The 14,906-nt window shown below is 45.2% G+C and overlaps 1 protein-coding gene across 35 annotated transcripts in view; it reads right to left on the bottom strand.

Annotated features, from left to right (window-relative positions):
- ADGRL3 (adhesion G protein-coupled receptor L3) overlaps positions 1 to 13,657 on the bottom strand; it is an 806,525-nt gene extending 792,868 nt beyond the window's left edge. For 12 of the 35 annotated variants that reach the window (XM_037896545.2, XM_037896549.2, XM_037896555.2 and 9 more), the window contains exon 1: positions 13,215 to 13,653. The gene's annotated coding sequence lies outside the window, so the exon portion shown is untranslated. Of the gene's footprint in view, positions 1 to 11,301; positions 11,406 to 13,214 lie in introns of those variants that run through there. The other 23 variants (XM_037896575.2, XM_037896573.2, XM_037896571.2 and 20 more) reach the window with 4 other exon arrangements.
- Positions 13,658 to 14,906: the final 1,249 nt, after the last annotated feature.

Here is a 14,906-nt window from a genome sequence, read left to right as displayed (position 1 = left end):
GAATAATGTGATCCCCAAAGCCTGAGTTAGGCACCTAGGCTCCCAATCCAATGCATGGGGAAAGCTAGGTGCCGTAGAATGCAGCACCTAAAACCCTGTATGTTAGGTGGGAAGCCGTCTAAACTAGCCAACAGGAGAGGCTGACAAGAGGGGTGTGTGCTAAGCCCAGCCCTGCTTCAGAGATAGGTGCCTAAATCCAAGCTCTAGGGAAGCACCTGTCTCTGCTTGTGATCCACAGCCAGGAGAGCCTCTGCTGGAGTCAGGCAGTTTGCACGCCTACGTTGTTCCTCGTGAGAACGAGTTAGGTGCCTACCTCACTCCACACACAACAGCGGGAGGAGCAGCCGCCCACCTTCAGCCCAGTGGTTGGAGCACTCACCAGGGATGTGACAGACCGAAGTTCAATGCCCCCACCTTGCCAAAGGAGGAGAAAGGATTTGAAGAGGGGTCTCCCACACCTCTCAGGAGAGTGCTCTAAGCACTGGGCTATGGGATACTCTGATGTGGGGCTGCCTCAGTTTCTCCTGCCAAAGCTGCTCCATTGTATATTAAATAACTGACGAGAGAGAGAACAGCTGGATTACCTGGTGGTAAAGGCAACCATTTGGGAGACCCAGGGGCTAGTCGCCCTGCTCCCATCACTCTTTCATTATTTATATGCAGTGGAATGGCTTCAAGTGACTTTAGGTGCCTATTGGGTGAGGTGGCAGCCGAGCAGGAATTTTGTGGATTGCAGTGGCACCTGAGTACTTTCATGGATCTGGGCCACACAACTTAATATAGCTTTACAGAAAACAAACTAATCAGAGAGCACAGAACATGAGCAGCTGGAGCATCAGATGCTAGTGGACTCAAAAGGCCACACCTTGCCATATCATAAAAGCAATGAACTCACATCCTCGACTGGCTCATACAGGAAGTGGCTTGGTTTTATCTCTAGGAGGAAAAACCACTTAATCACCACTCTGCCCTGAAATAAAAGAGTATATACAGCTGCTGCTCAGTGCAGGGGAAAACCAGGTTGGAACAGAATGCAGTCGTACAGCAGAGGTGCTCCAGGGCGTCCTTCCTTCATGACCAAATTTTCTTTGGGAGGAAAAAAAAAAAAAAGGTCTTCTTTTTACAGGGAAAGCACAAGTTGCTCTAAAAGTCACATTTCTCACCTTCAGAGCTCAGCAGCGTGTGTGTTTATATTTCAACTATGTAAAAATACTTCCAGGTATTTTATGTTCATTCTCAGCCCCACATACAAGGAAAAGTAAGGAACGTAACCATGTGTCAGCAGCTGGAAATTCTATGCGCTCCACACACTCAATGAAAACTCATCCCTGTGAGCCTAGGAGTTACATAGAAAATTACAATGAAGTGTGTTGGTGGGAAAAAAAAACATGTTTTGCATGCATCAGATAACATACCATGGACTACTTTACAGGAATGAGTATATTTACCATACTTAGACTGGAAGTGCCATAGTAACCGATTTCATAAGGAAGCACTGTGATTGTATATTCCTGGAATCTACAAAAACCTGAAAAAGTTGGAGAACATTTATCGAGAGTCCATATTTAAGCAGCATCAGAACATAACATAACATGTAAGTACAGATTCTGTCACCCATACTAGTACCCTACTCCACAAGTGGTTCTAATGGGTCTACTCATAAAGTATTACTCATTGTAAGCAATAATAGCTGAATCTGGCCCCAGGCTGTAAATGCCAATTAAGCAAAAATGTTTATTATATACAACCAAATAGGTGTGCAAAGGATTACATATGCTTCAAGATAGGCTGACATACGGTCCATAAAATTAAGCACCTATATAACTCTACAGGATCAGGTCCTAAGAGGTAAACATCAACCTTTGTAAGGGTTCACATTTCTGCTACAAAGTATGGTAGACTGATTTTCCTGTGCATACAGCCTATTCTCTCTTGTGCACTTGTGTTATCTGTTCATTCTCTCTCTCTCATCACCCTCTCTATGCGGGAAAAAAAACCCATCGTTGCACAGCTATCTTACTGTCATCTATTATTCAAGAAAGGTCTCATTGAATAAATGTCTGTTCAGAGGCTCTAAACAAATTTCATTTCTGAACACCAGTGTCTGCAGCCCAGCGGGCTATTTCAGCAAGATAAGATCACACATTTAATCAAACGCTTCAAAAAAGAAATACACACCAAGTTTGCTTAATAACGTCAAATAATAAAAGTGCAGTGTTGACGGCATACTAATTTTTTAGTGTTCTTTCTTCTTTGAGGGTTGACTCAATAGCCAAGGTCAAGCGTACATGGGATTTCTACTAATTAGGGTTTCTGGTAAGTGCTGGCTACTCTCTGGACCTGTCTTCTCAAGCCACTTAACCATAGTTTTGCCCAAAACTGTGGCAGTCCCTCTTCATTTTAAATGAAACAGCTGCACACATTCTATCCAAGTATGACTGACATAAAGGCCTAATACAATGGAGTCCTAGTCCAGGATTGACGCTCTTAGGCATTGTGATATAATTAATTTGTGTTAACACCACCACTGCTAAATCAATGTATTGTGTGTAGATTGATGACAGAATTAACAACCTTAGTAGTTAATAAGGAACCACCAACATCAATGGCTGCATAGCTGTTATTACGTATAGGTAAGTTACAAAAAAGAGCTCTCCTTTCTCAATTGCCCACTCATTATTTGAACTACAGCTTCTGCTGAGGTAAGCTGGAGCTTTGGTTAAGTAAGGAATCATGGCCAGAACACACAATGTGAGCTTTGCCATTTATTTTGACTGCAGCAAGACTATCCCCTAAGAACAGCAGGAATCAGCCCAGCAATTCTGGACTTTATGATCTGCACCAGTCAGGCCAGATTTCCATTATGTGGTGTGACAGCGTGGAGGGACAGCTCAGTGGTTTGAGCATTGGCCTGCTAAACTCAGGGTTGTGAGTTCAATCCTTGAGGGGGCCACTTGGGATCTGGGGCAAAAATTGGGGAGTGGTCCTGCTCTGAGCAGGGGGTTGGACTAGCTGACCTCCTGAGGTCCCTTCCAACCCTGGTATTCTGTGATTCTATGGAGATAAAGTAGTCACCGATAGAAGTCTGCATGATATACAGGCTAAGTCTATGATCTAATTTTTCATGTTTCCAGCAACGCTACAGAGACAGACACTGTGATCTGCTTTGCCTCAAAACTACATGAGTTTTGGAGCAAATCTGGAGATCCTTACTCCGGGCCAAATTGCAACCCCTACATCTGTGGGATTCTCTACACCCAGAGCTCTCCCTCCCCCACAAATTTCTCAGGAGGGTGTTCTATGGATACTGAGATCCACATGGTGGAAGGGGCTGAGTAGGTAGGGCCAGATTTATGGGGGGAAAACAAACTGACCCCTTCCAAAGATCAGGATGGAAGAATAATACAGACCCAAACTGTATTATCTTCCACTGCAACAGGGAGCCCCCTTAACGGTGTACTCAGGGCCACGAGGTGTCTGCTGCAGGCGCCCTGTCACACATTCTCCAAGGGAACCATACTACAAGAGGGCACTCACTGGAGACCCAGGTTTTCCCACGGGAAGGGACCATCAGACCCTCTGGTCTGACTCAGGTAAACTGCTCATAAAGTCATTAGAGCTGTGCCTAATAAGGCCAGAGTAAAAACTGAGGCCCAGATCCTGTCTCACACCAAGTACTATCTTACTCCTCAAGTATACTCCTGCTGAAATCAATGGGATTTCTCACAGAGTAAGGTGTTCTACTCAGCTTCAGGGGAACAGAGTCTGACCCTGAAGAAAGAACAGCAGGACTGAGCCTTTGACGGACAGGGGATGTATATCTGCACTTCTTGGCAAATTAGGAGTGCTAGAACATTACTCTCGTTTTGTGTGTGAAGTCCAAGGTTCCAAAATTAACACTGTTCTACGTGGAAGGGCCATCTTCCACACGGTGTTTGTTATACATACTATCTACAGGCAAGTCCTGATGGGTCAATCCATCTCTAATGATCCACCAAGTACACTACAGTACTAACTGATTATTACTTGTCTATAGTAACAATTTACCTCTCCATAAAGCAAGCTGAGAGCTATTTAAAACACCTCTCAGACTGAATTTGGCATAAGAATGCATACATCACTTTGGAACCAAGTTTTAAAAAACAATATTTAATTTTTAATATTTCTTACCCCCCCCCAAAAGAAAAATTATATCCATTAAAGATAATAGAAATGACCTCCCACTGCAGCAGCTTTACACTATGAAACATCAATGATGTATCACACTCACACTATTCACTTCCTCTGGAAGAAAATGGAGTACAGACTGTATTCTAATGACTCAAGGCCCAGATTGTGACATCTTCACTCACACTGAGTATCACCTTACATCACAAACTGTCCTCTCAATGGGGCTACATGAGGAGTAAGGTACTACTCAATGTGAGTAAATACATCAAAGCCAAGCCTAACACAGCTATCCATTTGGCATAGTCTCCAATACCCTATTATTATTGAAAAATACAGATGCAACTAAATAAAATACATACAACAGCAACCAAGGGTTTCATGTTATATGGCAGACATTTTTGGTACAAAAAGTGTAGTATTTAGGGCTCATTGAAAAGAAAGAGGGGAAAAAAAAAAAAAAAAAGGATAGCCATCCTCCGTGAAGTAATTTGCAGCATTTTGAACTGACAAAGTGTCAGACAGTGACACAAATACTGGCAAAAACGCTGTGAAAGCAAAAGAGTTAAACACAATCTCTGAAACCCTCTTCAGTTCTACCCAGCGGTGAAATCTATTCACAAAAATGACTATGAGGACTCTCCCCCCTCTTGCCCCCACCAGCCTTTGGAATAGCTTTGAGGGAAGGAAGGTGAAAAAAAACAGGGAGCCATTGAAAAATCTCCTTACGGGGTCAGCTGTCAATGGAATGCATTTTAGTATTCAGGATACCCACCCATGCAGAACATCAAAAACTGGGCTTTGGTCCCTCCCCTATTCTCACAGGCTTAAGCTAATGCTCAGTTTCTGGAGCTGTACTGAATAGCAACACACACTGCCTCTGCGGGACTTGTAAACAGCAATACAAGCCAATCAAACAGAACAGGGGTGTAGTTTCTACTTCATGTTTCCCTTTTCTTGTGGCATACTCTAGCACAACAAACCTGGTACATTAAAAAAGGTCAACTGCTCCAAATCTCCATGTGTTAGTGTCCTTTAAGGTACAGCCTTTCCCTCATCCCAGTGGGCAAGCAGATCTATACATATATGGATACAGCCGTTTAATTTAAATGTTTTATCCCCAGCTTTTAAAAACATGTTATTCATTTCTGCATAAAAAGAGAAATTTGCTTATTTCAGATTTAAACCTGTATAACTCTGGAACTCCTGTAGTACCTTTCTGATTTAAATCCTCTTTGAAATCTGAGATGCAAGGTCTCATCTTGATTTACAACAGTGATGTAAGCAAACTTTTTTAGGGTATGAGTGCCATCCACTGAAGGAATCCCTCAAATCTTTTTTATTTATTTATTTATTTGCCGATTTCCAATTAACTTCAGTAATACAAAGCTTAAAAAGCTGGTGATAAACTTGAAAACAAAACATGGTTTGTACACAAAAGTCCTGGTACTGTCAAAATGATGTGTCACTGTCCGTTTTTTAAACCTTTTTTTTCCCCAAAGTTTTCCGTAAGATTCATGGCTCTTCGCAATATATCCCTCGGTTGAAGTCAATCCTCCGATGCCACCATTAGTAGCTGTGAAATTTACATTCATGATGAGATTACAGTTCCAATCCCATTCCAGTTGAAGCTAGCTGAAAAATTCCCATTGACCACAATGGAAGATGGACTGGGTCCAATCACTCCAGAGTGGAAACAGGCTACAGGAGTACATAAACAAGGGCCAACACAGATTTCAACGAAATCTGTGGCTCCTCAGTGCTTCGGAAAATTGGGCCACTTTTAAAATCAGTGCTTAAATTTGGATGAATAACTTCACTCAGCCATGTTTGAGCATTTTGACCCAAGATTTTCTTTTCTTCATACCTACATCTTTAACACATAAGGGAAGGGACAAAGGAAAAAATAAACAGCAAAACATTTTCTCTCCGCACAATTCTCTCCATGAAGCACTGAAAGCATCTTGAAAACAGAAAACAGAGAGCTACAGCTTCTCCACTAGCCGCACTTTGTTTCCATTTTCAATAGTTAGAATGAAAAATAACGTTACCTCACGTCTAACAGAAATCACTGGATTAGCCCAGCGTTCCTATCCCTCTAACAGAGGGTCCCCTTCAAAAGTTCAAACAGCAGATTTACATCTGTAATTAGCTACTTGGCTGGTAAGTGGGGGGGATGGGTGAAAGGGTCATTCGAGAGAAGGCTGACATCTTTTAAAACACATACTACATAATGTTTTTAAAATCATTATACACACACACACACAAGTAGTTTACGGGAGATTTACAAATTGCTCAGAGGTTCACCTCCTTTAGGACAGTCTTCAGAACAGGAGAAATCAGCTTTTGGGGCACTGGAATCAAACATTTCAACTCCTTATGAGGGACCTAATTATAACAGAGCCACTTATATTCACACACTTTAAATCAGTAATCCTCCAAAGACCCTTATGCCAATACACTGTCCCAGTGACTTCAGTGTGACTCCGCATGGTCATAAAATCACAATCATGGAGATTCCTTTATAGAATCAGGCCTTTAGTCTTGATGCTTGACTTAAGTTTCAGAAACAGTCAATTCCCATAGCTGTGTTCAGATACAGTGGGTCGGATTCTCAGATGGTATAATCAGCATATGCCAATTTATACCAGTTGAGGATCTGGCTTAATCTGCTCAAAGCAAATGCAGTGAGAAAAATTAAACCAAGGGCCCAACCTTGTATCCATTGAAGTCAAAGTTTTGCTATTGACTACAATGGAAGTTAGATTTGAAGCATTCAGTTTATAATTACTAGAATTCCTCCTGCTTAATCACTGAAATGTTGACTGTGTTATTTACCAAATAAAAGGTATCATTTCATAAAATTGACATTGTTATGCAATATCTTAACAGATGCTATGTAAACTTAATGACAATTAGGCATTTAAGTTACATGTGTAATTTAATATCGGACTCACTGCTTCTAAATACAGCTTTACTCTCCTCCGAGCAAGATTCCTTTCATGACCCATGAAATGCAACCTATCTTGATTTTCATTTATATGTTCTCACTATAGGTTTAAAAATACACAGATCAGACTTCAAGTTCTCAATTATTTACACTGGTTCATTAAGACTGAAATATTGCTTCTTACAAGGATATTATATCAACTCCTAGAACAGTGATGCTGAAAATATATAGAAATACATTTGAAACAATACTGTAGCTAGGTCTCCTTTTAGTGTCAGTCCTTTTCAATTTTGATCAATAGATATTCTTTTCTCCATCTTGACTGTTCATTCTAAGTGGTTCCGAAAAACCAGAAACTGAAGACTTGATCTGTGTTAGGTCTCCTAGCTGAATTTGTTTCAATTGCACACAATATATTCTACAGACTATGCTGTCAGATGTTGGGCACTTCTGTACTGAAGTGTTTAACTACAGATGATGTGGTAGAAGTCACAATATTTTCCAACAGCTCAAGTTTTCAACAAAATGATCTGTTGGTTTATATGTTCAAATATATACTCATGCACATACATATATATTATACACACACGCACCCACCTTCCAACCCCCAAGGTCCAATCCAACTCTTGCTGAACTAAATCGTATTCCCTTAGAAGAGTGTGCAAATTGTTTGAAGTATAAATGAAAAAACGTGGCAATGAAATTCTGATTAACTGGTGGCAGAACTGCAATATTGTATTGTATTAATTTGTACCATACCATGATCCGCAACAAAGACATTTAAAAATGTGTTTTGTTTTAGTCTATGTACACCAAGTTATCCCAGTCTCTCCTAGAGGAAATGAATGGTGGTTTCAATCAGTTAGGATAAATCCCATTGGACAGTGCTGTTGTACAATCAAAAAAGTAGTCCAGAAAAGAGAAACTTAACTTTTGATTGCTTGCCAAGCAAGATTCTACCCTACCATAAACAAACCTTTGGTGTGCTAATTGACCAACACATCCATCCTGCAGCTGAAATTGGAAGCTGGCTTCGTGCTTCAAGTTCCTCATATACACCACTGAATGGAGGAACTCACAATTTGCACAATGGGCCCATCAATTTATCAAATTTCTTTTCTGCCTCACATCTCCCAGTTGGCCCCATACTGCCATAGATACTTAATTACAGGCTCTAACCTCGCATTAAATTCAATAGACGTTTTGCCACTGGTGACTTTAGAGGGAGCAAGAACACATATACATATGCACTCTACACAAAGCGTAGTCTGGAATGAAACTGCTTCTTGCTGACATTAATGAAGAATTTGTAGCTAGAAGCCAGTATTCATTGGGGACAACAAAACTTAAAATCAAGTTGGTCCCTGCACAAGCCAACTTTAAAGCACCATGGCCGGCATACAGGAATATGACAAATGACAAGTGTCTTAAACTAGGTATCTTGTGCATTACTCCAACTACAGCTAACTCAGAGCTACAGTACGGACAACGGAATACAATTTTAGGCTGTGAGGAATCACATCAAAGATTTGAGTATAAGTCAGTTTCTCTATAGATAAATAGCCAAGACTTTAAAAGTGGGTGCCTATGGTCAGGCTCCTACAGCTCTGTTTAGGCACCTAAAGTAGGTGGCCTGATTTTCAGATGTACTGAGCACACAGAAGCTCTGAGTGTCTTCAAAAATCATTGGTTACCGCTGGATGCTCAACGCCTGTGAAAATTAGAAAACTTGCATAGGTGTCTACATAAGGAGTTAGGAGCTGTAACTTGAAAAGCTTGCCAAACAGCAGTTGTGAAAACTTTGTATCAGAGGCTGGCATAGCCATACTTAAGGATGACAAAGAATGTTCCAGTGTTCTACAAATATCCCATAGGAGAGTAAATGGCTACAAACAAAGCCTAGAACATGGTTCTTCACACTGTAAACATTTAAATTTTTATATATAGATATGGATAGAGTGCATTTTCAGTATTCTTGCTATAGCAACTGGGCAGCTGTAGGAGGAAAAAGACATCAGCAGAGAACAGCTAGAAGTTCAAGGAACTGGAGTGAGGTCATTTGAGTTCTTACACATGTAGTAAGTGCCTCTTAATCCCACTACAACAACCAGCCCAACCAATGACAACAGCAAAAGAAAAGGAATACTTGTGGCACCTTAGAGACTAACAAATTTAAAAACAGCAAGAGAGTGGCAAGTCTCTGTGCGTCTCTATGCTATTCAACAGCCCCAGAACTCTCCCCAATAAGCTACTAAGATTATGAGACCCAGCACTCAGCTTGACCTAAGCATCTCTGAGATCAAATTTTTAGTATTATTTCTGGATTTTCCCTAGATAGAGCATACCAAGAGAATGAGTTTTCTAGCCAGAATCACCCTAGATCCTAGCATCGACCCTCTCACATCTACTGAGCAACTTAATTTTTTCAAGAAAAATATGGAGCCAGCACTCATGTGAAAAAACTTAAATGAACCGATTGCACTCCAGGTAACGTTTCTGGCCAAAACTCCACGCTACACACCCTGTCTCTTCCTATAAGCCCTTTCTGCTACCTCAGTCCCACCTCCCTCACCTGTCTTTGCACCTTATTTCAGGTATGGACAGTGTAAAATAAACCTCTAGTAAACGCACACCAGCCCTCCCCCTTCTCCCCACATGCACTTAGATCAAAAGTTCATGAAATGTCCCCAGTTCTAGGGAGCATTCCCGTTCCAATGACCACACTCTTCTCTATACCTCATACTTGTTTTTATTGGCACTGTACTTATTCATGCTTCCAACGTGAAAAATCCTCAGGGCAGGGAAAATATTTTTGGTTGGACACACTGACTAAGTGTGTAAGTCAGGCATGCTATACAAACGTCAAATACTAATACAGTTTGCCCATCCTTAATTCTTAATTGTTTTGTAGATTAGTCACTTCCATAACTCCTAAATGAATCAGAAAATAATGGAAACAAATCTATTTTAATGTTCTTCAATCTTCTCAGATCAAGAGAAATTATTTTTAATAAAATAACAGTGTTGGCTAAAGAGGTCCATGCCACACCTTTATAAACTCACCAAAAAGGAGACTGAACAAAGCACACACCTCCAAAAAAAACCATTAAATGTAAGAGGCTTCATCTAGCACAAGTATTTTTAAAGATCTTCCAATTTAGGCTTCATGGAAAGAATAATCTGGTTTCTCTCACAAGGCTGTGAAATACCTTGAGGAGTTTTGTAACGTACTATGTGGTAACACGTGCAAAATGTACCACTGTCCAGTCAGTAGATTCAATGGGAGGTCTTACATCTTCACCTAAACTCTGCTCACATTTTACATGTACCTAACGAAGCAATCACTTCTTTTATCGTCTGCAGACAATAGAACCAACTGTATCTCAGGGAAGCAACAGGGTGTGTGCTGTATTCTTTAATTAACAAGATCAGTTGGGGAATAAAACTCAAGCACTCCTACCACATCACCTTCGGCTAAACCCTACAATAGAGATGGACACAACCCAGATGACATCACAACCTGTGGAATGTATGAATACTATGGAACACACGCTGCTAGGAAACAAAGGACATTGATGATACCAAATCTTCAAATGTACAGCCTTGGACACACTTAGGATAAATTTTCTAGATTGAGAAACAAATCATTCCATGTTCCCTCCAACCAACTCCTACCTTGTGCAGAAAAACAGCTGAAGGGAGACTTGGTAACCTTACGCTTGCTAAACAGTATTAAATTGCTTATATATTCAAAACTTATAGCTCACTGATTTTCTGCGGCTAACCTGCCTTGCAATTAAACACGCTTTATACTAATATTAAATGTTTTGTCTCCCCCATGCATTCCAAAAGATAAACTATATCTTAATTAATCTGAGTGAGGGGTGAGTCAAAATTCAATATTTTCCTTTTAAGAACCTCAGAACATGTGGAAATCGATATGCAAAGGATTTGCATCTGTGTTCATTTTGTTGTTGTTTTGGTTTGGTGTAGTAACAGGAGACAATACAGTTACCTTTAGTATTCTATGCTAAATAAGGAAAACGGACTTATAACAAACACCAAAACAGCAGCGGTTTGAATCACAACAAAGGGATTGTATCACCTCTATTAATATTGTGGCTAATGAAATTTGAGGTGAGTTGTTCTACCTTAAGAAAAACAAATCATAATAGAGCACTAACCTTAAGTTTGTAACCAAACACTGGCACTGATACATGGAATTTTTTCTCTTCTTGCTGTTAAATAAGGACAGGGTAGATTTTTCTCTTTTTTGGAGAGCGGTCCCTTTAAATTGTATACCTTATATAGCCCATAAAACTGTAGAAGAATTTTTCCAAAATGAATACACAGTGGAAGCATTTTTGTACCCCGAACCCTGGAAATTATGATATATTGGCTCCACAAAACACACACTATTTCTCAATATCTAACAGCTAGTATTGGCTACGCTCTCTTACTAGATAGCATTTCAAAATGATAACGGAGAAGCCTCCAAAAGACTTCATTGAAGAATGATTTTTTTTTCTTGGCTTGGTTTTGAAAATCTTGATCTAATGCTTTGGAATTATCCGTGCAAAAATACAGAAAGCAATCATAAACTAGCAGGCTGCCTATCTGCCTTATAGCAAGACACAGAAGGCATTTTCCCCCTTTCCCTGTCTCTTCCCATCTCCACATTTCCTAAGCAACTGGCTGCATGGAATCCAAACCGGGAGTGCAAGAATTCTAATACTTCCTCACCAGTAATGTGAATGGGAAAGTAAATACAACAGACATCAGTTGTTTTGGCTGTAGCTACGATTGTTACAGAGATACACAGCAATTCGTTTTTTCGGCTGTTTACAAATTGTTTTAACTACCACAGAGAAAAATCACACACGAAGCCTACCCGAGAGGTTCCTTTTATACCTACCTCCTAATCTCTCTCGCAAAAATATAAACATCTGTGCATCGGGGGGGGGGGGGGGTGAACAAAACAACCTATCCCGGGCTATACTGTTGCCACTGGCGACATTGTACTTAAGTCTGTTAATGAGATCGAGCCCTCGAAGACAAAATCCCAGGGACACAGTGCAGATTTTGGGGCGCTGCACCTAACATCTTCACGAGCACTAAATGCGCCGAGCTTTGTTAGACTAGAATATGCGGACGGGTTCCTCTACCGGGCTCACCGCCTGTACTAATCAGCAGCCGTGCAACCAGATTTCCAAGTTAAACAGTCACAGGATGATTGCAAGGGAACAGCAAATAAACAATTAAATGGGCAAATAAAAAGAGCGCCCAAGAAAGGGATGCAATTTTCATCCTCCACCCTTCTGTGCCGGCCCCTCTTGCTCACATCCCTCGCTCTGCTGTACGCCAGTCCTGTTCCCGTAGCCGGCAAAGGGGCTGCTTCAAAATCCAGATCTCCAAGGGAGGAGGGGGGGGGACAAGCTTTGATGGCTCTTAAAATCCTTAAGACACCTCAGCCGTGTCTCTCTCCCAGTGCCGGGTGAGGAGGTGCCCGGAAAGGCTGGGGAAAGGTAGGATGGAAACCTCTCTTCCCCCACCCCTCAGCTCAGCAGCATGCACGAATATCCCCGCTCGCCGCCCGGGAAAGCGGTGGCTTACTGGGGCCATCCTTCCTCGCATCCCTCCCTGTCTCCAGCCACGGATGGGTTTGCACAGCCGGCATTTCGCAGGAGAACCCCGACCAACCCAGCGGCCGGGCGCGGTGCTTTGCCTCTGAAGCCGGAAAAGGGGAGGCGGGGGGAGGAAGAAAAAATACAACCAAAACCCACCGGGTCTCCTTTCACGCCCCCTCCCCAGTGTGCGCCGCCCCTCCCTGTCGCCCCATCACCTGCACAGCTCCCCGCCGGCCGGGCGCCCAGCACTGCCCGCGGCACAGCACCGCCCGCCGGCGCCCCGAGACGCGCACAGCGCTATTTCCAGGACAACCCACGCTCCGGGCTCCGGGCGAAAACTACCCTGGGGGACCCACGCCGTGCAGCGCCCCCCGGGGGGTGGGGGGGGGGGAGAGGCGGGACTCCTGCGCTCCGCGGGGGCCGAGGCAGGAGAAGGCGGGGGGGGGGGCGCGGCATTTAGGGGCAGTTACCTTCAGTCCTCGCCCGGTCCTGGGCGCTCCGTCCCCGTCCGCTCCTCAGCAACCTGCAGCGGCGAGCTGCCTCCACCAGCCGGCCATGGGAGCCGGGCGGCCGCTGGGTCCCAGCCCCCCGCACGCAGCACCGGGGTGGGGTGGGGGGGGGCTAAGCACGGAAACGTGGAGGAGGTGGGGGGGGGGAATAACCCAAAGTCGCTCCCTCGCCTTCTGGCCCCTCCGAGGGGCGGGCGCTGCCGGGGAGCCCGGCGCTCTCCTGGCCTCCCCGCCCCGCGGCTGGCCCCCCCTTCGGGGCGAGGTTACGGCCGCGGCCGGCGGCCCCGCGCACCCCCCGGAGCAGAGCAGCGGCTGGGCTGCGGCAGAGTCATGCCCCGGGCGGCCGCCGCTCGCGGAGAAAAGACGCCGCCGCCACCGCCGCCGCCGCGGAGAGACCACGGGGAAAAACCATCCCCCCGCCCCCTTCCCCCGCTCCCCCGCCGGGCTCAGAGCCCCCGTCCCCGCCGCGCGGCCGCCGCGCTCCGCATGGGGCCGCCGGGGGCCCGCCGGGCTGCTGCGCCTCAGCCCCCCCGCCTGCCTGCCGCCCCTTCCCCCGCAGAGCCCACCCCTGCCTGGGCGGCGTGCGCCGAGGGGGGCTCGGCTTAGCGAGCCGGGCAGCTGCGGGCGGGCGGGAGCCGCCGCCGCCTCCTCATCGCCGGGCAACCAGCCGCCGCCTGCAGCCCCGCAGCGAGCGAGCGAGCGCGCGAGCCGGGCTGGGGACGCGGGAGGGCGGCGCGGAGCCGAGAGCCAGCCGGCGGCCGCACGCAAAACCCGGCTCCGGAGCTCGTGCTGGCTGCGCGGACGCGGGCTCCACCTACCGCGCGGCTCGCGCACTGAGGGGCTGGGGGCGCCCCCCGTTCCTTCGACGGGCTAGGGCTCCGGGGGCGGCCTGAATCCGGGCTTAGGGTCTGAGGTCGTGGCGTGTAGCACCTTGGAGCCCCGCGGTGCTAGGCGCTGTACATGCCTACACTCAGAGCCAGGCCCTGCCCCACAGAGCTTACCGGTTTATCCCGCGAAGCACACAAAGGGGGGCAGGGTAAACTGAGGCACAGACAGGGGGAGTCGCTTGCCTGTGGCCACCCAGCAGGTGAAGTTGTAAGGCCTTTGAGGAAAGGCGTGTCTATTACCGTGTGTACGTACAGCACCTAGTACAACTGGACCCTGTTCTCAGCAGGGGCTCTAATACAAAGAATACACACATATTTATTATTATTAAAGAGAGAGGAAGGGAAAGCCCCCCTCCCTATCCCGCACAACTGCGCAATGCCCCCTGTGGGCCTCCGCCCAGGAGCAGTTGTTTCCCACTCTTCTGCCTTCTCCACCCAAGCACTCCAGCACTTCAGCGCTGCCCTTTGGCCATGCTCCTGGAGCAGCACGCCCATGCACGTCCAGGTTTCCTCAGCTGCAATCCGTATCTGATGCCCATGCTCTCCAGCATCCCTTTCTCTTACTCTCTCCTGTCTCCATTGCACCTACCATCCAAAACCTCCTTGTTCTCCACACTTCTTTCCTGGTACCCTGACCACAGCTCTAGTTGCCTCTCTTACCCCTCCATTCAACCCCTCAGCTTCCCTTCACTTCCCTCTCCCTCTGCACACAAGGGCTCTCAAATTTCACCCTCCTCCCTCTCTGAGACCCTACTGCACTCTCATT

The sequence above is a fragment of the Chelonia mydas genome, chromosome 4 (assembly GCF_015237465.2).
Source record: "Chelonia mydas isolate rCheMyd1 chromosome 4, rCheMyd1.pri.v2, whole genome shotgun sequence".
Lineage (NCBI taxonomy): Eukaryota > Metazoa > Chordata > Testudines > Cheloniidae > Chelonia > Chelonia mydas.
This window is presented reverse-complemented; position numbering and strand designations above follow the sequence as displayed.